At 42.4% G+C, this 26729-nt stretch overlaps 1 protein-coding gene across 2 annotated transcripts in view; it reads right to left on the reverse strand.

Annotated features, from left to right (window-relative positions):
• STXBP6 (syntaxin binding protein 6) overlaps nt 1-24620 on the reverse strand; it is a 110349-nt gene extending 85729 nt beyond the window's left edge. For both annotated transcript variants that reach the window (XM_062619373.1, XM_062619372.1), the window contains exon 1: nt 24483-24620. The gene's annotated coding sequence lies outside the window, so the exon portion shown is untranslated. The remainder of the gene's footprint in view (nt 1-24482) is intronic.
• Nucleotides 24621-26729: the final 2109 nt, after the last annotated feature.

The raw sequence follows: 26729 nt of genomic DNA on the forward strand, positions 1-26729 counted from the left end.
ATTGGAGATGGGTAAAGAGTGGTGTCCCTCAGCGATCAGTGTTAGGACAGATCCTGTTCAACATCTTTGTCGCTGACATGGACAGTGGGATTGAGTGTGCCCTCAGCAAGTTTGCCGATGACAGCAAGCTGTGTGGTTCAGTTGGTACGCTGGAGGGAAGGAATGCCATCCAGAGGGACCTTGACACACTTGTGAGGTGGGCTGATGCCAACCTTATGAAGATTAACCATACCAAGTGCAAGGTCCTGCACCTGGGTCGGAGCAATCTAAGGCACAGCTACAGGTTGGGCAGAGAAGAGATTCAGAGCAGCCCTGTGGAGAAGGACTTGGGGGTGCTGGTCGATCTCTGCAGCCCAGAAAGCCAATCGTATCCTGAGCTGCATCAAAAGGAGCGTGACCAGCAGGTTGAAGGAGGTGATCCTGCCCCTCTACTCTGCTCTCGTGAGACCTCACCTGGAGTATTGTGTGCAGTTCTGGTGTCCTCAACATAAAAAGGACATGGAACTGTTGGAACAAGTCCAGAGGAGGGCCACAAGGATGATCAGGGGGCTGGAGCACTTCCTGTATGAAGACAGGCTGAAAAAGTTGGGGCTGTTCAGCCTGGAGAAGAGAAGGTTACATGGAAACCTCTTAGCAGCCTGCCAGTAAATGAAGGGGGTGTACAAGGATGCCAGAGAAGGACCCTTCATCAGCAACTGCAGCAATAGGACAAGGGGGAACAGGTTAAAACTTAAACAGGGGAAGTTCAGGTTAGATATGAGGAAGAAGTTCTTTACTGTGAGGGTGGTGAGACACTGGAACAGGTTGCCCAAGGAAGTGGTAAATGCTCCATCCCTTGCAGTTCAAGGCGAGGTTGGACAGAGCCTTGGGTGACATGGTCTAGTGTGAGGTGTCCCTGCCAATGGCAGGCAGGTTGGAACTAGATGATCTTAAGGTCCTTTCCAATACTACCTATTCTATGATTCTATGATAGTGACATTTCACAGGTCTACACCAAATTCTGAGATACACAGCATAACGGCACAGTGAGGGATGAAAGAGGGGAACCTGGATAACCTAAATGAATGGAAAATATCCTTTAGTTCTTTTTATTATGTGTTTTTACATTTTCTCAAAAGACAGTGTTATTGGAATACTATTCTCTTAATCTTTTCACTTTGAACAATTACATATGTTTGGACACCTGAATTGAGACAATACAACATAAGGCATGAGGAGGTGCAGCAAACAGTAGCATCTGAGCTTGTGTAAGAAACATTCTATCCAAGGAGGGGGACAGGACAGTACAATACGAAAACCCTGCAACATCCATTTCATAAATTCAGGAGTGAATCTACACTGCTTGCACGCGTAACTTCCATTTATAACCCTTAACTACCCTTGGACAATTTCGTGTGTCACAATAGGGGAGCTCTTAATAAAACCCCCAAAAAAACAAACAACCCAAACAAAAAACACACCATTAAAAAAAAACAAAACAAAAAACATGCAATACACATTATCCATTAGACTGATCCCAGAAGATAATCAGCTCAATCAAGTGTCGAGTATCCTTCCGGTCTCAATTTCACAACTTTACTGTGCATCGTTTATATTGTCTATAAACAGCGGCCACAGCTATGAACCCTGAAATAACATTATCTCTGAATCTACCTTTACAGGCTTACACAAAAATAATTATAGCACCAAAAATACACAGTTTAGAAATACACATTTTCAAATGGATTAAGAATTTCAATTTTCCTCTGTCAAATTCAGAAGTACAGTAATTGACAATGTCCACGGCAGCATATCCTCTGCAGCAATTCTATGCCAAAATCAAATTAATATATCCCACATCTAGTGCTGAACTGTAAACACAGATGGTAGAAACAAAATGACATCTCCAACCTTCCAACTGTTTACTGCCAGAAAACATGTCAATACAAGAAGGAACACCCTTAGATAAAATGGCAGCCAACTGAAAACAATAAGCACATATCCCATATAGTCTTACAATTTTTATCTCACAAAAACTTCCTGCGAGGGCAACAGGAAGAAATAGATTGCATCTTTAACTAAGACATCAGAATACAACGTTAAGAGAAAACAACTTCCAGCCTTGAAAAAGAATCCATGAAAGTACATACATGTTTCTCCCAAATATAACGTTCTTTTTCCAGCATAAACAGCCTCATGAAAATCCTTCATGTGTGCAAACCCAGTCCCCAATATGCAACAGTAGGGACTCATACAACTGAACAGAAATAACCAGTTACAGGTAGTAAAATTGTTTCACCATAAATCAGTCTAATCCTATCCTCAGCCAAAACAAGCTTTTCAGCACCAGCTTATACCAGTTTAACTGTGAGATGTTACCAAATAAAGTGGTTAACATCCTTCATCTTCCAGTTTTTTGACAATTCATAAGAACACTAATCCTATACTAAAACTTGCAGCTGCACATCATTAGCATCAACACAGTGCAACTGGTGTGAATATGCACTACTTTTGACAATAAACTACAGTTCACTCTGTTAATTAATTCTTGAAACCTTACTGTAATCTCTGCAGATGCCTTTAGAAACAAGTATAGAAACAACATTCTTAAAGTTGATTACTCTTGACTCCTAAACTGATGTCTTTGAGACAATGATGGGATTCGAGATTTTTGTAAGAGAGAAAAACTCAAGTTCGAGGTGACTATGCTAACCCAGCTGCATACATTTCTGCCAACAAAACAGTTGCTCTCACCTTACAAGCTACAGCAACAAACGTAGTTATAATATAGCCTTCTTAAACAGCACTTCAAAACCTACTACATCTCCTACAAAAATTACCAAGAATGAAGTACTGAAAGTCACCTCAATTTCTTCTTGTAAATAAATCATGACTCAACTAGATAAATAAAAACAGTTCACAAATAAAACCTCAGAAAAAGCAAGTGCAGAAGACAACAGCTTCATTTTCAATAACCATCTGCTGTCTACTAGTGCCATAAAAATGCCTTTCAAGTAGTTTGTGTTTAAAATCTGTTTTTCTTTGAAAAGTTTCTATGCTACTTTTCGCCAGCACTCAAAGCTTTTACCTTAGTGATGGTATTTACCCATTTATAAATTTGGGCCAAAGGTGACCTGGCAACAACATGCTGTTCTTCACCATTCTTTCCGTATTCTTGATTCTTCTCACTGCATTCAGATTCTTGGTTTTACTAGTATAGAAAATGTAATGGGGAAGAAAAGGAAACTGCTCTCCTGGAAGAGTTCCTAGTGTCATAACAGCTCAAAAGTAGAAGGCCACTTGAAAGTGTGAAAAGAAGGCAAGTTTTACTGACTTCATAATTTTTCTTTTAGGAAAGCACAATGAAAACCCTTAAGTTTTCTGGTGATATCATTGTGCTGAGACCAGCACAGTTCCCAAACCCATGACTCATTCCTATCCCAGCAAAAATATTTTGTTTGTGATGAATTAATTCCTTTAGCGTGTCTCAGTCATAAAAATACCAGGCTTCACTTTGTATGATGAAAATAAAGCATGACATTCATACTCCTGCCTTACTCTTTTCTAAATACTATTGTGTTAAAATTTAAACAGTGGTAGATGTTCCCAGCACCTGAACAACTTCCTTAGGAAAATCACCAATAAAGATTTGATTTACCAGCTATGATGTGTAAATATGTCTAACTTCTAAATATTCACAGTTCAGGCTTCAAAGTTTACTTCCATAGGTCTTATGCAGCAAAAACTATTAGCATTAGTTCCTTGTGACATAAAATTATACTGAGGCCCAAGTACAGCTTATGAACAGATAATGAAATTGAAAGAAGTAGCTTTCAGCATTGTTCAGTTTGACATCAAACCTCAAAAGAGTGTTTCATTTAGACAGTTTTGTTATTTAACTTATTTTTTAAGTTCTTCTCATTAGACACTTGGATAACGTAAGTGGAGTCAGGCTAACTTAAGAGAACTAGCTGCTACATGAAGGTTGCTTCTTCCCCATGAAAATATTTTTGTCTACCCCTAAAATGCACGGAATCACAGTATCAGCCAGTTCAACAGAGATAAATTTACTTATGATGCACACCTGCATTCTCCTCTGTCATCACCATATCCTCCTTTGCACATGGCTCATTGTTTTCTAACATAATACTTCCTTCCTTCCTATCCGGTTTCTTTTGTAACACTACACTAAGGTGTATCTAATTTGCATTCCAGTGAAGAAAACCTGGCACTTCAAGACATTAATGGAAGTTAAGTACCCATACCTTCATGAAATCCTAGAAAACCATCTCCAAACACAATGTCAGAAACTCCCCCACTTCAAATAATTCTATTTATACTCAAATATATTGCATTTCACTTGCAGTTAATGGGATCTCTGGTCTTTATTCAATGTCCTAGATACTGTTCAATACCACAGAAGACCTTTCTCACAGCTTTCATACCAAGTGTAAGGAGAGACATGCATCCATGCAGCTGAAATGTTAACAATCTGGAAAAACCCTACGGCAGTTAACAACAAATGTATGACTCTTCTCATGTTCCCGGCCTGAGACTATTAGGTCTGACAAACTGATTTAACTTGAGCTGGTGACATAAGAGTTTAGTACCACTGTATGATAGATGTAACCAGTTCCTTAGTAAACTTTGTTTATCTTGATATGAAAAGCCCCAAAAACACTATAATCACCACTTCCCTATCATCCCCATCTTCTACTTCTGCAGCAAAGCAATCAACATGGAGCTCTTAAATTCATGTCTGCTAAGGGCATTGTTATCTATCTGATAGATCAAAGAATCATAGAATCATAGAATCGTGAGGGTTGGAAAGGACCTTAAGATCATCTAGTTCCAACACCCCTGCCGTGGGCAGGGACACCTTACGCTAAATCATATCACCCAAGGCCTCGTCCAACCTGGCCTTGAACACTGCCAGGGATGGAGCATTCACAACCTCCCTGGGCAACCTGTTCCAGTGCCTCACCACCCGAACAGGAAAGAATTTCCTTCTTACATCCAACCTAAACTTCCCCTGTTGAAGTTTTAACCCGTTACCCCTTGTCCTGTCAATACAGTCTCTAATGAAGAGTCCCTCTCCAGCATCCCTATAGGCCCCCTTCAGATACTGGAAGGCTGCTATGAGGTCTCCACGCAGCCTTCTCTTCTCCAGGCTGAACAGCTCCAACTTCCTCAGCCTGTCTTCATACGGGAGGTGCTCCAGCCCCCTGATCATCCTCGTGGCCCTCCTCTGGACTTGTTCCAACAGTTCCATGTCCCTTTTATGTTGAGGACACCAGAACTGCACACAATACTCCAGGTGAAGTCTCACAAGAGCAGAGTAAAGGGGCAGGATCACCTCCTTCGACCTGCTGGTCACACTCCTTTTAATGCAACCAGGATACGGTTGGCTTTCTGGACTGCAAGAACACACTGCCAGCTCATGTTCATTTTCTCATCGACCAGCACCCCCAAGTCCTTCTCTGCAGGGCTGCTCTGAATGTCTTCTCTGCCCAACCTGTAGCTGTGCCTGGGATTGCTCCGACCCAGGTGCAGGACCTTGCACTTGGCATGGTTAAACTTCATGAGGTTGGCATCAGCCCACCTCACAAGTGTGTCAAGGTCCCTCTGGATGGCATTCCTTCCCTCCAGGGTATCAACTGAACCACACAGCTTGGTGTCATTGGCAAACTTGCTGAGGGTGCACTCAATCCCACTGTCCATGTCAGCGACAAAGATGTTGAACAAGACCGGTCACAACACCAATCCCTGAGGGACACCACTCGTTACTGGTCTCCAGCCGGACATTGAGCCATTGACCACAACTCTTTGCATGTGGCCATCCAGCCAGTTCTTTATCCACCCAGTGGTCCATCCATCAAATTGATGTCTCTCCAATTTAGAGACAAGGATGTCGTGTGGGACAGTGTCGAACGCTTTGCACAAGTCCAGGTAGATGACATCAACTGCTCTACCCCTGTCCATCAGTACCGTAGCCCCATCATAGGCCACCAAATTGGTCAGGCAGGATTTCCCCTTAGCGAAGCCATGCTGGATGTCACCAAGCACCTTGTTGTTTTTCATGTGCCTTAGCATGCCTTCCAGGAGAATCTGCTCCAAGATTTTGCCAGGCACAGAGGTGAGACTGACTGGTCTGTAATTCCCCCAGTCATCCATTTTCCCCTTCTTGAAAACGGGGGTTATATTTCCCTTTCTCCAGTCATCGGGAACTTCACCTGACTGCCATAATTTCTCAAATATGATGGCCAGCGGCTTCGCAACTTCCTCTGCCAGCTCCTTCAGGACCCGCGGATGGATCTCATCAGGACCCATGGACTTGTGCGCATTCAGATTTTTAAGATGGTCTCGAACCAGTTCCTCTCCTACAGTGGGCGCAAGGTCTTCATTCTCACAGTCCCTGCATCTGCCTTCCAAGACTTGGGTGGTGTGGTCAGAGCCTTTGCCAGTGAAGACTGAGGCAAAGAAGTCATTCAGAACCTCAGCCTTCTCCAAATCCAGGGTAGCCAGTTCTCCTGAGAGCTTCCTGAGGGGGCCTACATTCTCCCTAGTCTGTTTTTTATTTGCTATGTACCTGTAGAATCGCTTCCTGTTATCTTTAATACCTCTAGCTAAGTTTAATTCTAACTGAGCCTTAGCTTTCCTAACCTGGTCCCTAGCTTCTTGGACAACATCCCTGTACTCTTCCCATGCCACCTGTCCTTGCTTCAACTCATTATAAGCCTCTTTTTTCATTTGAATTTTCCTCAGGAGCTCCTTATCCACCCAAGGAGGTCTCAGGCCCTCCTGCTGCACTTCCTTCTGGTTGGGATGCAACACTCCTGAGCTTGCAGCAGGTGATCCTTGAATATCAACCAACAGTCTTGGGCCCCCCTGCCCTCTAGGTCTGTATCCCACGGAACCTTCCGAAGCAAGTTCCTGAAGAGGCCAAAGTCTGCTCTCTTGAAGTCCAGGGCAGTGAGCTTGCTGCACGCTCTTCTCACTGTCCTGAGGATCTCAAATTCGAGCATCTCATGATCGCTGCATCCAAGGCTGCCCTGGAGCGTCACATTTCCAACGAGCCCTTCCTTGTTGGTGAGCACGAGGTCAAGCATGGCACCTCTTCTTGTTGGCTCCTCTATTACTTGCAGAAGGAAGCTGTCTTCCACACAATCGAGGAACCTCCAGGATTGCTTGTGCCAGGCCATACCGTCCTTCCAACAGATGTCAGGGTGGTTGAAGTCACCCATGAGAACAAGGGCCTGTGAGCGTGAGGCTTTTCCTATCTGTCTATAGAGTGCTTCATCCGCAGGTTTTCCTTGATCAGGCTGTCTGTAACAGATCCCCACAGTAATGTCTCCCATAGCTATATTCCCTTTAACCCTGACCCACAAACTCTCTGTGGACTGCTCACCTATCCCCAGACAAGAGTTCCATACTCTCCAGCCTATCCCTAACATAAAGGGCAACTCCCCCTCCCCGCCTGCCAGGCCTGTCCTTCCTAAAGAGCCTGTAACCTTCCATTCCAACACTCCAGTCGTAGGAGCCATCCCACCATGTTTCTGTGATGCCTGTTATATCATACCCCCATAGACATGCCCACATCTCTAATTCCTCTTGTTTGTTCCCCATGCTACGGGCATTTGTTTAGAGGCATCTGAGCCGAGCTCCAAATGAAGCCAGCTCATTGGCTGGAGCGGCTGGGATATCTCTACATTTCTCCAGGCATTTATTATAGGTTCTGGCAACTGACTGGGTGTGTTGGGATGGAATGATGCCCCCCTCCCCCAACATATCTAGTTTAAAGCCTCCTTGACCAGTCTGGCAAGCCTCCTACCAAAACTGCTCTTTCCCCTCTTTATCAGACCAGCTCCACCAGCCCCCACTAGACCTGGCCTACAAGCTTGGGTCCCATGTTCAAGACACCCAAACCCCTGACTATGACACCACCCTTTTAACCAGTTATTAACCTGGCTAATCCTCCTAGCTTTTTTTAGGTCCTCCCCTGTACCCTGGAGAATTGATGAAAAGCCCACCTGAGCTCCAGAGCCCCTAACCACCTCCCCCAGGGCTCTGTAGTCCTTCTTTATGTTCCCCAGGCTACTACTATCTATGTCCCTAGCACCCACATGTACCACCAGGAGTGGGTAATAATCCATGGGACTTACTAGAGCAGGCAGCCTCTCTGCCACATCCCTGATCCGTGCCCCCGGGTGGGCAACACACCTCCCTTGAGATGGGGTCTGGCCAGCAGACAAGTGCTTCTGTCCCTTTCAGTGTAGAGTCCCCTACGACTACGACCCACCACTTTTTCCTAGCAGCACCAGTAGAGATCTTCTTTACCAGGGCATCAGCCAGCTGTTTCTGGCTCGAGTGCGCTTCCCTATTAGCCCCCTGCAGGACAGCAAAGCGGTTCTGTGTGGGGACAGGGGATTTAGGGGGGAGCCCCTCGCTTTTGGTTGTCCTTTTCCTTCTTTTTTTTTGTTGTTTTTTTTTTTTTTTCACTAATTCCCAGCTTCCCGGGTTAACGGCCTCCTTCTTTCCTTCATGAGGTAGAGGTGAAGCTCGAGGCCCCTGCACAGTTTGGGCCAGGAGCAAGCATTCCTGCTTCCTCTCAGCTTCCCTGACATCTCACAGTCTATTAACAGCATCCCGCAGCACCTCCACCAGGGAGCACCGAGTGCAGCCCTGCCCATTGTGCACCCTCCCCTCACCAGACCAGTGCAGGCACTCTCTACACCCTGAGCTCTGCACTGCAGCCTCCCCTCTCATTGTCTCTGTCTGAGTGCCTACGCTGGCCACCGCCGGGACAGCCAGAGCAGAGCTCCCAGACATACAATGAGTGCTCACCATCCCGCTCGCCTGCCCACGCAAACTGTCTCGCAAACTGCTTCGACCCACTCTGTTTGCCCGCTCTGTTCGCCGCGTTACTGGTCGCTCGCACTCCCTGGGGCAGGTACAGAAGTTCAGAAGATAATTGCTAGAAGTCACTTGTATCATACCTAGTTCAATACACCAATACGTCCATCAGCTGCTCACTGTCTAATAGCCAGAGAACTGCTGGGTTTAGACAAGTGATTTTGTCACATTCCCACTGCATTCTTCCCAGTGAATTTGAGATTAATCTAGTTTCAGAACTATGAAAAGCACTATTAGAATTATCCCATTTTTTTTTGTCTACTTTCTACCTTAAATAATATAAATTGGCAAGCAAATTTCCCCCAACTGGAACAGGTGGCTATGATGTATCAGAGAAAATACTCTCACAAAAGAATTTGTTCAATTAGGTATTTTAATTTTACAGCTAAAACCTTGCATAGGTTTTATCAGGACCCTGACAGGCCTTATCAGCCCTGCCTAGTCCCCAAGGGCTCCCCACTCCCTGCCCAGCCCAGGACCACATGTCAGCCTCCCAGGACCATCAGCCCCTGCCCCAGTGATGCTGCAGGAGGGCTGGTCTCCAGCTCCCCCCATCACAGCCCAACCTCAGCCAGGCACCTGTGCAAGTTTAACCAATGCGAGAAACAAGGAAGAGTGACTCAAAACCATCAGCAACTGTTTGCACAATGAACATCAACAACAGCTTGAGCAAACATGCTGAGCAGCAAACAGGATCCAAAGCCCATACTGATATCACAGTTATTTCAAGTCTTATTGTGACAGCAAAAGGGAAAAAACGAAAAAAAGCATACAAAACTGATTTTTACTTGCTTTCAGAAAGTTTTAAGTAACAGACTGCAGATCACACGAGAGATTAGCATGGAAGCTACCAGTAAAGGGCAGCCAGCCCATTAAGAGGAGAGAAGCACAAGGAAGGAAACAGAAACAAACACCTAACTATTGCTTGCACATGGTACTGTCTCCAACTCAGCAGGAGTAGCCAGCCTGAGCTATTTTTCTTTTTCAGTGAAAAGGCAACTTTGCAAAAGGCCGCCCAGCAGAGTAGTGGGAAGACAGACAGCACACATGTGAAAGCTATACCAACAAATCAGAGACTTTACGCTTATTCGTGGTTAGCAAGGGCAGCAGGGACTTCAGAACTGCAGATGGAGATCTTCAGAGAGAGGGCTGTGAGACTTCGGCAGAACAATAGCTACAGCCTTATCTGACTTTGACCTAGAAAGGCTACACCATCTCCCTTAGTCACTATACCTCCTGTAGGCAAGAGCCTCAGTGCACAGAGCTGAAGTGAATAATGATGTTCTTTGAAATGCTCACCAGCATGTCAAGAACATAGTTCTTCTGACAAAGCCTGAGCTGATATTTAGTGGGAAAGAAAAATTATACAAGCAATTCAAGTCTAATAAGAGTACATTAAAAAAATGGTTCTGTGACATTGGCAAGAAATCAAAATTAGACAGAAGGCAAAAGATCTGCCAAGTCTTACCAGGTCTTCCACTCTAAGTCAAGACAACAAGACAACCACTCTAACAACAGTGTGAGAGTCCAACACATCATACCAGTGTCAATAAAAATTCCTTCTTATTCAAACATGACAGTTCATACATAATAGAAGTAACTGCTCAGGCTGCAAAATGATCCTTATCAATATTTTTCAACATCCTGGGGGCATAATTCCCTTTGCCCAGGGAAATTGTGTATGCTCCGTCCCTGGTGGTGTTCAAGGCAGGGCTGGACAGAGCCTTGGGTGACATGGTTTAGTATAAGGTGTCCCTGCCCATGGCAGGGGGGTTGGAACTAAATGATCTTAAGGTCCTTTCCAACCCTAACTGTTCTATGATTCCGTAATCCCATTCTGGCGAGAAGAATGGATCACACCAGAAAGAAAACTTAGGCACAAAATGGTCTTGCTTCACAGTTCAACATGGTTCCCCTTCCATATAGGCCAGCAACAGGCAGTCTTCCAAATGTCAGGGAGATTCCAGTCTGTGAACTTTAATAAATTAAAAAAGAAATAAAACCTTCAACAGAAAGAACAAAAGGATTTCAAATAGCTAGCATTGTTATTATGTAAGTGAAATAGTGAAATGGACATTTTAAATCATATTTTTGAGCAAATTGTGTAGCTGTTCAGAAAGAGTTAAAACCATCTCACAGATCACTAGTATGTGTATCTATTAGTAAGACATTGGCTACCAACCTTAACAGTTTAATTCTGCCTCTCAAAATGCTGACTATATATAACAGACTGGAACTTCACCCTGTACATATATGAGAAATTTTGAGGTCATTTTGGTGTACTTCAAAGGTTTAATTATTTCTGAGAGGTTTTCTCCATTTCTGGTTGGTGGATGTATGAAACTAAAAGCATAACTGCCCACTGTAAACAAGCACCCACGTACTGATAAAACAAACTGATTCTTCTTAGCCTTCTCTGGTGCATAATGCAACGTTTTGAGATTTGAAATAGAAAAGAGCAATAAAATATACATGCAAACTAACATCACTGCCAGGAAAACTACCAGTTGAGAATTACCAGTACTAGGAGAACACCAAAAACAACAGCTCAACTTATTTCTGAGGACAGGCTTAGAGAATGGGGAAGTTCTCATTCTGAAAGAAGTTTAACCCATATTGAAACTCATATCTGGAAAGCATTTCAGAATATTCAGGCCCTCCTGGTGACATCTCCAGCACACATCTACAACTGTCATTTCTCTAAGCAGTTTTTAATTCCAACCCAAGGTAACTTCCTTCTAGAGAAATTTTTTCCCCTCAGGAGATGAAATCAGTAAATGTCATTCCTAGATCTGTCTAAACCAAAGGAAACTCATCATGTCATGCACATGAGACATAAAAGGGAACAAGCTATTCCTTGGCTTGTTTTAATATCCTTTAATCCTAATTACTATTAATGTCATTTATACTACTCAGGCTTCAGCTGCTTCTGCATAACAGTTCAAACTCACCAACACTGCCAAAGTGCATAAGTCTCTTAAAAAAGTCACAATAAAACCAATAATCTGACTTTCTAAAACCGGAAACTATGGTTCATGTGCTGATGTAAAAAATTAGGCTGAACAGCATAAGAAGAAATACAGATCTCAACCTTGTAAACCCAAATTAAAAAAAAAAGAAAAAGCTTTCTATTTAGTACTTGATAGTCTTGTCCTCTAGCATTTGACAGATCAAAATGCTAGACATCTGTCCATCGAAAGGGTACCCACTTATTTGTACTAGTTCCAGAACATGTTTGACAAATACACGTGCTGTTTGCACCACACAATTACACCACTCCAACAAGTGTTCCTCTGTTACATGAGCATTCTGTATTGCACACCAGGTCTGTGCCCATGCTTGTGACACATCAGCATGAGGTAATTGCAGTGCTTATGTATAGGATAAAGGTGCTCAACAGACTCAGAGGTCACATGCATCCATGCTGTAATAGCTCAGCACTTTAACAGCAAGCAGTAATGGTATGCTGCACCAATTGTAAATGGTGATGCTGACAAGTGTTATGAAACAAACTCCTTTCCAGCTGCTACAGATCCCATAAACCCATTAAAAGCAATGCAAGGGGATCAATGCAATCTACAAGCAATTGGACAAAATTTGTGCCTATTTAAAAGGATCTGAAAATTCATTTATACTGAAGTTGTCATTTTCACTTAACTAAAAATCCGCAATGACAGCCATCAAGCATTCAAAAGGAGGAGGTCAGAGAGGTGGTTAGATCATATACATAGAGAGAGACTAGGTGAAGCATTAAACGAACCTGGTCACTCTCCAGGGACAGCTGGAATCAAATAAAAACCTAAGATTCCAATTCATATTGAATTTTTCTTTATGGTTAAAAATTTCTTCGAACACAAATTACGTGCATTCCTTCAGTTCAAAGTTTCTGCCCTCCAGCAAGTAAGTTCCAGACAGAAACCAACAGTTTTCTTTCTTTTCCAAAATTAGCCTTAGACTGAACAGAATTTCTGGTATGATGAAACATGCTTACTAAGTACAAAAGAGAAACAGCCATATAATAGCCAATGTAACTTCAATTTCTTGTGAATTACTGAACACAAGAACAATACAAACACAAGAATCTTGAAGTACAGCAAAGAAAAAACAATAAAAAGCATCCTTAAATTGCATGAAAATGCAACATGCCAGTTAACATCTAGCACAGTCGTACAAAACAAAAAGGTCATCTATGAGCAGAGGGCAGCGCTCCTTACCTCCTCCCTTAAGACAAAGGGGCAAAAGATATTATGAACATCACTAAGAAAGTTTAATCTCTACATAATCAGTAGTAATTCTGTTACAAGTAAATAAACAGATGCAAACTGAAAACATACTGAAATAAAACACTAGATTTGGAAGTTCACATTCGTAATTGTATCCTTCTGTTATCCCACACAAATTTCCCTCTTCCCATTTTTACTTCTGAGACAGAAGAATTTTTCTCATATGGTCACAGAATCATAAACCAGTTAGGGTTGGAAAGGACCTTAAGATAATTAGGTCCAACCCCCCTGCCATGATGATTACAGAGGGGTTACATCTCCAGCATACCCACTCTATTAAACCAATGAGAAAAAAAACAGGGGGGGTGGGGGTTGGGGGTGAAAAAAAAACAACTTATATGCAAAGGCCAAACTTCCAAATTGTTCTCATTCTGGCATAGTGACAGTATCCATAGGGAAAGATTCCCTTTCTCCTCCTGCTGTATTTCAAAATTCCCCGTCTTTGGTTACTTTCACAAACTTGTTTTGCAAAACTGGAAATATATAGAGACATTACTGTGGCCATTAGTGGAAAATGGTGGGCAAATGGATGCTCTTCAGTTACTCTGAAACTAGAATATAGAAAATAACACAGAAAAGAGTAGCCTTTCTTCTTCCAGAAGATCATGCAAAATATCTGCATTAGCAATGGAGTCCAGAATGTGGAGCAGCTCACAAAAATAACCTGCATTAGGCAACCAGCACTGGCATTATGCAGATTCAGTATGACATCGACGCCGGTCTTTTAAAACTTAAACAATCATGAGCTCAAATCACTAAACAGGATTGAGGCCTACTGACTTTCAGGTTTAAAAAATGCTTGCAATGAAGCATTTCGTCGCCTTAAGAGCTGCATTTTTTAGAGAACCTTTTCTTCACAGTCTCGCTGTTGTGCACATAAACAGGGTTAATTCCTCTACGAAAGGAACCACTACCTCCACCTCAGAAAGGAAGGGGGAGAAATCATGCAACCAACTTTATCAATGTAGTCATAATTCTACTGTCTGCCAGGAACTGTCTCTCAGAAGTTACTGCAATTGCTCTTTTTATTATGTAGATTAAGAAAAAAGTTTGTCTCCATGGTAAATCAGCACCAACATCCTTTATCTTTTAACATTATTATGGTAATTGAGACACAAAGGAAAAGGTTTTTTTGCCATGGTACTTCATTCTGTTCAACACCTTCACTCCAACTCAGTCAAGCTGTAACTCCTGTCCTGTACTTACTGTTTGTATATACTTTTAAGGAATGTTCTGAGCAATTCAAATCCCCAGATTTCATTCCACAACCTGAACATGGAAATTATTTTAGCTGATAGGAGATTAATTTATCAAATCCCCCCCAATTTATGGATCTTCAGTACATAACTTGGGGGAAAGAAGAAGAACACTATGCAGGTAGTACAGAAGAAAAGCAAATAGGAGTTAACAGTGTTTGGGTGATAAAGCAATCTACAACAGCTTTACTAAAATGCTCTCATTGCTATTATTCAGTAACACACTTTCAACAGGAACAGAAATTACTTTATTTTCATAGAATCATAGAATAGTTAGGGTTGGAAAGGAACTTAAAATCATGAAGTTCCAACCACCCCTGCCACGGGCAGGGATACCTCACACTGAACCATGTCACTCAAGGCTCTTTCCAACCTGGCCTTGAACACCACCAGGGATGGAGAATCACAACTTCCCTGGGCAACCCATTCTAGTGCCTTTCCACCCTTACAGTAAAGAACTTCTTCCTTATATCCAATCTACCCAATCTAATCAATTTTCCTTACCTTTATTTAAGGAGAGACACAGAAGGAAAGTTACAGCACTGCAATCATGCATGACTGAAATTAGTGATACAATCCCAGCATAACTTCAAAATATGAATGAAAAGGGCATTGGTGAAAGGGAAAACAAAGGCCCCAGGTGAAACAAACACCACAACCTCTTCAAGTTCCATAAACAAACTTACGTGGTTATACCACTTTGGGGGCCTTTAAATCCACACTGCACAGAAATCAAGAGGCTATTCTGACTACTACTGTTGTTCATTCTCTTATCTGTCAACACCTTAAACAGATTAAGAGTAGATTTCAGGAATGGCTTTAAACTGAAAGAGGGGAGATTTAGATTAGATATTAGGAATAAATTCTTCACTATGAGGGGGTAGTGAGGTGCTGGCACAGGTTGCCCAGAGAAGTTGTGGCTGCACCATCCCTGGCAGAATTCAAGGCCAAGTTGGACAGGGCTTTATGGAACTTGGTCTAGTGGAAGAAAGGAGCTGGAACTGAATGATCTTTAAGGTCAATTCCAACCCAAAGCATTCTGTGATTGAGCCCTGCTCTCTGGCTATACCATTACTCTGCCAGCAGATTATGGGATTTTTTTCAAACACTGCTCTCAAATAGTCAGCATGGACTCTCAAGCTCTCACAGGAAGGCTGCCCGATTCTCTCCTCCCTTGTACTGTAAAGATGATGCTAGCCATGTTTTAGACAGAGAGAAAGAACTAGGTCTTTCAGAAACCACTGGGTTTCTCTGCCTTCTGTTAGGACTCACCCTTCTCAGGATCTTTTCCAGTAGCCAAAAGCCAGCTTGTACAGCTGTGTTCATAGTGAGAAACACAGTGCTTTCAGTGTGCCACCACATTTGGTGCCTCACAACTTTATACCGAGCACCTGCAAGCCTGCCTAAAATAAAGGGCAAATATTTCCAAAGCATTCAAATGCATGTGGTATTCCTTCAAGCTTCTGAATATATTTTAACTACTTCAAAGCGTTTCGTATCTGGTAAGCCCAAGGTACAAACACCTGAGGAAGGCATAAATAGAAACTCAAAATTGCTACTCACCTGATCACTGCCAACAAGTTCCTGCTCTTCTATTGTCAAAGCAGGTAGCCTTGTTAAATAAACTACGCTAGTTAGATTCAGAATCAAACCCAAATGTTTACTGCCCTTTAGCTGTCTTTGCTGCGACACAATAGAATTATTTACTGCTCTGGTGTCTTTTCACACTGCAATAAGAACAATTCAGATCTAGTATTTCCTCGTAAGCAGCTCTAGAGCTGCCTTCCTCAGAAATACAATTCTCTCCTCTGTCTCCTCTGTTCATTTCTGAAACAAAAGAAAAATGGCCCCGTTACAATGCAGTGGGAAGGGCAGAGAGCTGCGAGAACATATGCTGGAGTAAAAAGTGAAACAGTTTTAAACCAACTAGAAACCTGTCCTAAAATTGTTAAAGATTCATATAACTGTTACTAACATTATTTTGTGATCAGTGCTCTTAACTACAATGTGTATGGCATTCCACACTTTGTTAAACATCAAGGGTTTGCATGTTTTTGCTAATAGCTTAGTATTTTTCTTTCTTCAAGGTCTTCTCCATTTAATATTAAACTTCCACACTAATCATGCCACAATTTGAGTAGACATCCTGCTGCAAATACAGTGGTTTTAACCACTTGTACCCATCATACTCAAGTGAAATTTGGTAAAGGGCCAGAATAGAAAAGAAAATCAATCCAAGTACATAACACCAGGAGAAGGAAAACTGAGGAGAAAAGATAAGAAGGAAAGGAAGTGCTATTAAATTTCATATGAAGACAAGCATGCAACGCTCAGGCAACTGGAAAAATCAGCATCTACAATGCAAGAGCCGTGAGTGCAGGCACACAGCACGATACAAATATTGTTCTCAGAACTTCTTACAAGGCTTTCATTTCATTTTTACAAGAATAACAATTTATCAAAAGATACATCATTACAAAAGCTGCGTCTAAATCGACAAGAGAAAGATTTTGATATTGAGGACAGAGTTAAGTGTATTCTGCACTTTTAGCTACTACGCCGAGTGCTGTTTCATTCTTTCTTCATAGAGCAATCTTTTGTATGGCCATCTGCACAGCAAGTGAAGAAAGCAAGAGATGTTTTTCACATAAGGATGATACCAGAAAAGTGTGGGTATAGCCCTAATAGCCAGATGCACACTCTGAATTCTTTGCAACTCATTATTTTTAGTTGCTCACTCAGCTTGACAATTCTAGCATCAGTTATATACTTGAGAGAGACTGTTCTTTCCTACAGTAAGCAAATAATTTCATAGAGACCCTAAAGAGCATTGCAAGATTTCCATCTGCAATCAAACAAGGATCCACTCTTAATAAACCTTCCAAATATCTTCCAAGAAATGTTTCACATTTGGTTTTTTTTTTCCCCTCAGCTGCCAATCCAATCCAAAGACAAATAGAACTATTTATTATACCAACACAGTGGACCAATAATTAAATCATCTACTAGGATTCTTATTACCAATCCAAAACATAATAGCTCTCAGACCACTTCCATTCTAAGGTCTTCTGTGTACTGGTAATAAGATGAAGCTCTGCAAACAGACAATCATTTTATTCAGCTTCATATTCTACATAAGAGCAGATTTTTTACAGATAGCTGAAGTTAAAACAATTCACATTCAAGTTCTACTCTTCAAACTAATATTAAACAAGAACTGCACATTATGGATATGCAAAGTTACAAGTTCATCTCTTAAAAAGCACAGATCTCAGATATAGGTAAATGTCTAATTAATTTATAAATTACATATACTAAAATTAATCCTTAAAAAATTCAAAGAAGCACAATAGGAAATTCAGAAGTATGATAGAGATATTATCATTTAAAGCGCTCAGATTTTTTAGAATAAGGAAAAATGACAACCAGAAGAAGCAGCAGCCCTGCAATGTCCAGTACGTTGTTATTCAGATGATAATCCTACAGTGAAATCAATTGCTCCTCGCAGTTGAAGTTTAAAAGACAGCTATCAGATCTATTTCTCTTGCCTCTGAATGTACATTGCTCCAATTTTCAGCTTTATTAAATGCAGAATGCTCTGCACAGTATATATGTATTAGACATACCAGGAGCCAACTCTGAGAGTCTCATATTTGTCTTTTTCTTATTTTTAGTGACCGTTCAGCACTGACACAGCTTCTTTTGCTACAGTTCCATGACAGCATAAGGATAACCATTTAGTCACCCAATATAATTCTCTTATTTATTCAAACCACACTTATTCAAACCACACCTTCTCCAGCTTTTCATTTTGGGATTTTCTGGAGCAAGTCACCCAGTTCTGCTAAATCAAAAGCATTTATTCCTAACAGCTATTATTTACTCAATGTGTGTGAAATATTTGACATCCTCCTGTCACAGAGTATAACGACGTATCTGGAAAGACCCAGAACATACCACATGGCATTTACAGAACACTTATCTTCATCCCTTATCATCAGTAACCTCACCATTTCATTTAAAGTATGCAACTCCCAAAAATGATGAAAGAAACTTTGTGAAAGGGAAGACAACTGGGAAGTAGAGAGAAATGGAAACTAGAAAGGAAATGTCTCATCTTACTCTCCTGAAAATTATTTTCAAGATAAACTGAAAAAAAAAAAAATCTGATTATTTAGATAAGGGAACAAGAAAACATAGCAAGGGGAGAACTAACGTGTCAATGGAGGAAATCAAACATTGTTCAATTTTTTTTTTTTTTTGTCCAAAGAAAAGGAAGTTCATGCTTAAGGTGAGGCACAACAAGGGAATACACACCTGCTATGTCCCTTCAGAAGCTCCAGGGAACTGCTAGATGAGGTTTGAAAGAGAACAGTCTGATGATTAAAGATACATACAAAGGATGACAATACAAGAAATGATGAAAAATGCTGAAAAGATAGACAAAATTATAAAAGCAGAAAATATAGGGTGAGATCATAGTAACACAGAGCTGGGACCAGGTTATGGCAATAACCCTTGTCTGAGGAAGGCAGAGGAACCAGTGCTACTGGTTCATTAACCAGATGAAAACCTCCAACAGATTCCACACCTCAGTGTTAAGAAAGCTACTCATCGCACCTCTCCGTGTTTCAGTGGTGTTGAAATCTCACTTCCTCCCATCTCAGACATGTCTACAGAGGGACTGCTGCACTTATCATCCTATCTCTTTTCCATTTTCAGAAGAGTTTACTCAGAATAGCTTATTGTAATAGTCTTACATCACTGTTTAGGTTCCACTTTTCCTACTCCTGTTACCCTGTCCCTTCTCCTCTCCTAATTCTCTCTCTCCCCCCCCCCCCCCCCACTATCTCACTGAATGATTAAAAAGGATTTTTCTACTATTGCCAGCAAAATTACGTATTGACCCCCCTTTCAGAAGAACAACTTTTGCTTTCAAAGCCATAATGCATACAAGTTGTCACCTCCATCACATACCACCCTTTTGGAAAATGGAAGGCAAGGGGAAAAATGTTCATATGATAAGGCAAAAATGAGTATGAGAATTCACGGCAAAGCTGGGAACATCCTGAAGTTCAGACAAGCCTGTGTTGTAAGAATATGAAATAAATCCACATAATGGAGGGAACATACAGAAAGCTAACCCTGGATTTACTGTTTTGTCACCAGCAGGAAGTGCACAAATGCACTCATGTAACTGGCTGCCAAACCAGGTTCCTGAGAAACACCCAGACATTACACCTTCACATGGCTTGCACTGTTCCAAAGTGAATTCCAAAATTCATTTCCTTCTGGTGCAGGGACAGGGTATACGCAAAAACTGTCAGACTACAGAGCAAGATACAACAGAAGCACAAAGACAGAGGCAGAAAATGTAATAATCCATATACACCATTGACTATTTTACTCTAGGAAACTTAAGTAACTGTTCTTTACAAACTGGAAAGGGGAAGAAGTTGGTGTCACCCACTGGGCAAGATTCTCCATGGCATAAATCTATAAATTTAAATACCAAGGGACTTCAAATGCACACAGAGTTAATTTCACATGTTCTACTGAATTGCTTAAAAGGTTAAAATAATGTCTGATACACTGGCAACCTACACACAAAAACAGAAACAGAAAGATGCATTATTATCACAGTTTTATCACTGACATACAACATGACCTTAAACAACTCACTTAAAGTCATTTACTTCAACAGCAAATGCGGGCTCACTGCACCCAGCTCAGGGATGTATGGGAAAGCTTGGCACCTAGTGAACACTTGTGAGACCTCAGGTGTTAGGTGCTGCTAAACACCAGGTCAGTTGCACCACTGCAGTCCTCAGCCCCATCACTTCTGAGAGGGGGCTGGAAGGAAGCCTCTCTTCACATTCAAGTTAGTATTTGGGTTACCAGGAAAAACAACCCACTCCTGCACTTTTCCCAGTAACTAAATGGAATACAAAGAACAAATCACAAACCATACGGTTAACTTTTAAATAAAAAAAAAAAACAAGACTTCCTTCACATACCCACAAAGTCAGTATTTAAAGTTTGTCCAAGGTTTCAAATAACTTGAAGACACCAGCTATTATTGTTTCAAACAAGCACCTAATCACAAGCTATTTCAGCATCTTGACTATATAGTGTTTCACGAGCTTCTGCAGGGGACAAGCATGAAATAAACAAGTGTCTGACACCACTGGAGAATTCCCAGTTTTATTTAACCTAACATCCAGAAAACTGAGTCAGGGCCCTAATAAACGAGCAGCAGGGAAGCAGAAGCAGAGTCGCAAACATGTTCTTATCACCCCCACCCAAGTCGCAATGCAGAAGCACTGTTACTGTAAGATCAACAATATCAAGCCTTACCTCAGTCCAGACCTGCACACTCTCATGTATAAGTAGTCATTTCTTTAAGAAGAATGACTTAGAAGATTTACATGCAACTAACTAGAAGGAGGACTGGACCCACAGACATCTGGAAGCATTAAAAAGGGACTGTACCAGGCTCATCATAAGCACTTACTCTCCCACTCCAAAACATTACTGTCACTTTCACAAAAGAGACACCAAAAGGCTTATTTTATGTGCCAGTACCAAGTCCAGTATGTATGTGTGTGTAAACATTATATAAAAATGTATTTATATACACTTTTTTCTTTTATGGAAAAAAGTAAATAAAATCAAGACATTTCTTAACTGACAGGTTATCTTTGAAGTTTTCTTTTTAGGAAATCTAAAAAGCTACAAGAGACTAAAATATGTTAATGGCATACTTCTTGTCCCCTAAATTGTCAAACAACTAACGAGAACCTGAAACTAGCCTTCTTTTAGGTAATTCTTCTGAGCATCTGAAGATGCCCTATACATAGCTCGTATCTTAATCAAGCTATAGGCATTTTTGTTTCTTATACCTTTAAGGGCTAGCTTATTAATCGTGTATCAGATAACCGCTCTGACTAAAATATCATATTGGACACAGAGTTTTTACTTTTATTTCAAGATGAGAAGTGTCATATTTGAGATTCCATCAAGGCATTAAAAGTAAGTTACAAGTCCCAGCTTCATTCTGAGAAAATTCACAGATCAATGAATTAGCTTACCTTCACAAAGCTTTCTCAAGAGACACCACAAGCAACTGAGCCTCTGGGCTAGGGATAATTCAGCACTACCTTGGTAGAGTTCAGGCATGCAGGGACAGTGGTGTGCTATGTGCATATGGGACATAACCCAATAGACATCATCAAATGTAGTACAGTCACAGAATGGCACTGCCTTATCCCCAACTCACATAAAAGCTATTTCATGCTTTTCGATAGTTCTAATTGAAGTAACATCATTACTATTTTGTGAAACACCAGAATGCTCCAATTCATGCCCTCAATGCTTCAAACTCCTTCCACTGACTAGACAGGAAATGTGCACATTGCAGGTCAGGGGGTAATCAGGTGCCTGAAGTTGACAGCATCAACTCAGAACTGAGTCAATGCAAGGCCTGACATAAAAAACTAGTTTTAAACCCAGACTGAACCACAATGCAATTTGTGTCTAACTGCACATTAATTAACAGCTTTGTAAGAGACAACTGACATCATAAGAAAAAAACTTAATCTTAGGTTTGGGTATTTCAAGAACAGATTATGTACTGTAACTATAGCCTTAGCATCTGAAAAACGTAAGTCACCTATTCCCATAATTACATATTAAAGGAAACCTCCTTAAATACACAGCAGATGGAAAAGTAAAGCAACTCCGTGGGACAAAGCATGACTAACTGCTCTGTTCGAGTCCCTGTGAAGTCAACTACAGGCTTTTCTTTAATTTCCATAGGAATTCAATGAGGTCAGACTCTTAAGCACATGAATTTCTGTATGTATATTCCAGGCCCTGGCAAACTGAAAGTGATCTGATACCCTACCTTAAAAAAAACCTCCGCCTGCTACCATAACATAGCCAAACTAGTTTGTCACCCAGAAAAATTATTAAAAACATGTAAATATTCAGTCTTGGTTGCATTTCTCAAATACAGATCATACTGCATTACCAGTGATGTGGTATACCGTTGAATCATTCTTTGCTTGTCTGACAGTCACTTCTAAACAGCTGCACATGCATACAAGCTGCAGTAAAACAGATGTTTTCAAGATTTAAATGAACAATTGACACAATTTCAGTTCTCTTAAGTTGCAGCTTTACTAAACCCAGTTAAGAATAATCCTTCCCCAAAACATACTGAAAGCATGTTTATACTGAAACTGAACTTCTGTACTGATGAAGATAAAAATAGTTTGGGCGTAATTTAAGATGGCTCAGCAAAGGTCCCCATTTAAGATAGCTGAGAAAACATAACTTGGAAAATTTCAGGTGTAGTAACCAAGAACTCCATTCCACCTGTGAATGCCACTCTGACCTCACTTAGCCGTCTGCCAGCTGCTTACAAAAACAAAGGGCAAAGAACAAGACAAAACCTCCTGTGTTTGATATTCCCTCTTAGTTAGTGAACGTCTAAATTTACAAGCCACAATTTCCTTTCTACATCTCTCAAAACAAACAAAAAAGCTAATCTTAGAACAGCTTTTCTCCTAAAGGTGCGCCAGAAGTGACAAAAAAGGACCTCCAGAAGTCCCATCCAACCTCCGCTGTTCTGAAATTTGATGACCTTCTGGGTTTTTGTATTTTAAAGTCAGATTGCTTTGTTCAGGCAATCACTTTGGTGTAGATTTAGATTTTAAAATGCCAAAACCAAATTGTGAATTCTGAGTTTCAACACCCACCTTTAAGTCCACCCTTCAGAGGCTAAGGGCAGCTGAACACAAGTTCTTTTGCTGGTCTTTCCCAGTGGAAAGACACCAGGTATTCTTTTGTCTCTCTGCATCCCGTAACTTGTATTCAGTGAAGAAAAGTAGTAAAGGCCACAGGCACAGAGCCCACCTGCAGTGGCTGCCTATCAGCAAGGAACTGATGGCCACCAGGAAGCCCGTAAGAAGTTTTTTTGCATTGCCAGAATGGCAATGTGATCAACTACCGACAGACTGGTACTACTCTGTTATAGTGAGCTCCTTATAATTCATTTATTTTCTTGAGCTTGTATGGCAGGCTCCTCACACTACAGTAAAGTGTCCAAATGTTCTGATATGTGCCGAGATTAGTGACTAGTCTGCTAGCACCTTTGTGACTTTAATATAAACGTTTTGGTTAGTTTTGTGGAGTGGGAATTTGTTTACTGTAGGTTAACAGTCAGCTCTACTCTTCAATAGCATACACTTCATTATCTTGTAGGACTCTTGAGTTGGGGCCTTGGTCTTTCAAGCAGCATACACTGGAGAAAGGATGGATTCTCAGAGATGTGTTCCACTTGTGCCTGGCAACGCAAAGAAAACTTACTGGCTTCCTGGTCGCCATATGCACTATCTTCCAGAGTCAGCATATCACAGGACTTCATTAGTATTAAATGAAAGTCATTTTAGCCTGTATAGTTTTCAAACCTGCATTCTTTTAAAAATGGTATTTTTAAGCTAATACGTATCTTGTACAAGAACTGTACAAACACAAGAAGTATCTATCAAGAAATTCATCTTATTTAAGAAGTGACCATCCAGTATAAGTAAGTAGCCTGCAGTAGTGTAAACTATTCAACTGGGGGGAGGGAGGGGGAGGAGTAGCGGAAAGCAAACAAGGACACCCAAACCTTCATATTAAGCATCTTATAAATAGCTTTTTTTTGCATTATTCTCACTGTCTAAAAATCCCACATGCACACAAGAATGAAGTGATCTGAATATACAGTTGGAGAAAAAACATAAAATACTTCTCTTTGGGCCTTCTACAGCACACATTATTGTGTTATCGTCACACATCCCTGACTCTAGATGTTCAGTCCAGACCATGTCTAGAGGGACACTCAGAGACTTGAAGATATATGAAATGGAGATGGGAAATCTTCAAGTGTGAGATTTAACAGGAAGCTCAGTCCTCACAGCAAACACTCTTACTCAGGGGTAAAACACCCCCTACCTCCCACAGCACAGTTCTTCCCAGACCTTCTACTTGGGAATTTCTTCACCTGGAGAAGCTGTCACAAAATGGTGATTGGGCTAACTTCCAAAATGGTGCTTTCTCTCCATTCTAAAAATGTCACATCTTTATTTTCACTGATTTATCTTACTGCATCTTTAAAGGGACCATGGACCTTTCAATGCATATCCTTAAAGAAAATTAAGAGTATCCACAAAGGAAATTAATGTGGCATGACTACAACACAACTGCATTCCCCCAGGCGGAAAGGCCCTGCAACATTTCACTAAAAGAGACCTTTTTCAAGTAATCTATCAAGCAGGCTACCACCAACCCCACAGGGGATCATTCTTCCCAGGGACAAGAAACTGTAAAACTGTATTTCATTAGGCAGGGGTAGAGAAGGGGGGGGGGGAGAGGCACATCATAACTCACCACCATGATTACTCACACTCAAACTACCGCAAATATTTCTTTCGTGTCCATTACTTCAAAACCCACCACGTTTGGAGTTTTAAGGAATCATTAAAGTATCTAACCGCACCTCCAGAACAATTCAGGAGTTAAAGGGTGCTTAGAAACTACAGATGTAAGAAACCTAGGGATTGCCAACTCAATGCATCACCACCGAGGTACGACTTCCCTGCCCTATGCTTATTCCTTTCTTCTCCAAGAGATGTGAGGTCAGAGACTTCTACAGTTCGATGCTGCAGCTCTGATTAGATTTCATAATCAAAAGAGAATCAAAAGATCATATTGCCATTTTCCAGTATCACAGAATGGAAAAGGCTAAGGTTCAGCTTGCGTCAGGAACGTTAAGCACAAAGAGATACCAGGTGATCCCCATCATATGAGCAACAACTCTTAAAACTCTTTAAAGAGAGGCGTCATGGGTCTGTGGTGCCTGTTCAAGCAATGAAAGGCAGTAACACTAGTTCTGACTCACAAAATGTGAAGAGCCAAGCTGAACACATCTTAAAAGGCAGCTTATGTTTAGAGAAAGATAGAGGGATTTGCAAAATGATGCAATTCCTAAAATAGAAACTCCCCCGTTTGACAGAGGACAAAATAGGATGGGGAAAAAAAAAAAAAAGAGTAACACATTTCTCTAAATAATGGCAAATATTCCCTTCAACTTCAGAAGCACCACAGCAATACAAGAGGATAGAGACGACAGATACTGCGAGTTTTACTTTTCCATTCCCTGGTTCTGAGAGACGGCAGAGAAGACAGGCACGGCAAGGAAAGCAGTGGTGGCCGTTTCGCCGGATTGTCAAGGTTACTCCTAAAACACAGCGCTGGAGGGACACCAGCAGATCCGCTTAATATGCCGGCCGGTTTTGCGCTGCTCTTCACCACACGGAGAATCTCCACAACAGGGAACAAGAGAACTACCGCTCCCGGGCTGCACCAGCGGCCCCGGCACCTCGCAGGGCTCTGGGCCGGTGTCGGAGCGGAGTCTCCCGCTGTGGGGGGATCACAGCCCCCCCCCCCCCGCCGTCCCGCTCCGACAGCCTCCGACGGCGAGGCGCGGAGGGCTGCGCTGCCAGACGCACCGCTCCCCTCACCCCAGCTCCGCAGGCGGCCGCCCCGCCCGGCAACAGCCACCTCCCCTCGAGGGCGCAGCCCTGGCCCGGCACTCCCGGGACGCCCAGTGCACTCCCGGCACTGGGATCGGGGCGGGGGACGCCACTGCGGAGTTGAGCGCTAACTCGCTACCAGCTTCCTCAGGGGGCTTCTCCCGCGGGTGCCGCGGCAGCAGGCAGCCCCAACGGGGTGGGCGCGGCGCCGCCACCCAGGGAGCCAGTGCTCCACCGAGCGCAGCTCCCACCCCGCCCGCACCACGGCGACCCGCGGCACGGCGGCTACCATCCCGCACCTACCTTCCTGCCGGCTCAGACTCCTCTGCTGGATACAGCAGCGCGCGGAATCCGCGCGGAGCGCAGCACTGTGCCGTACCCCCTCCGTTCCGTGCTGTGCCCCGCGGCGGCAGCTGCCGCGCTGCCAGCGCCAAGGCGTGAGGGCGGCCCCAAGTGAGCGTGCTGCGCCAATTGGGGCCGCCCGCGGGCCGCCCCCCGCCACCGCTGTCCCGGGCCGGCCCCGAACCGGCGGCAGGGAAAAGCGGGGCAGGAAGCGGGTTTGGGAGGCGGGGAGGAACTAAGCGCGTTGGAACGGGAGTTTGGGATCGTCGGAGGGGAAGGAATTGACGAGCCCCACACGCTCCTGATGGCGGGCTGGCTGCCGCTTCCGCGCCTACGGGGCCCCGCGTAGCCTGAGTGGCTGCGGCTGCGGTGGT

Source organism: Pezoporus occidentalis, unplaced genomic scaffold (genome assembly GCF_034315485.1).
Source record: "Pezoporus occidentalis ecotype Australia unplaced genomic scaffold, CSIRO_AGI_Poc_V1 ctg21, whole genome shotgun sequence".
Classification (NCBI taxonomy): domain Eukaryota; kingdom Metazoa; phylum Chordata; class Aves; order Psittaciformes; family Psittacidae; genus Pezoporus; species Pezoporus occidentalis.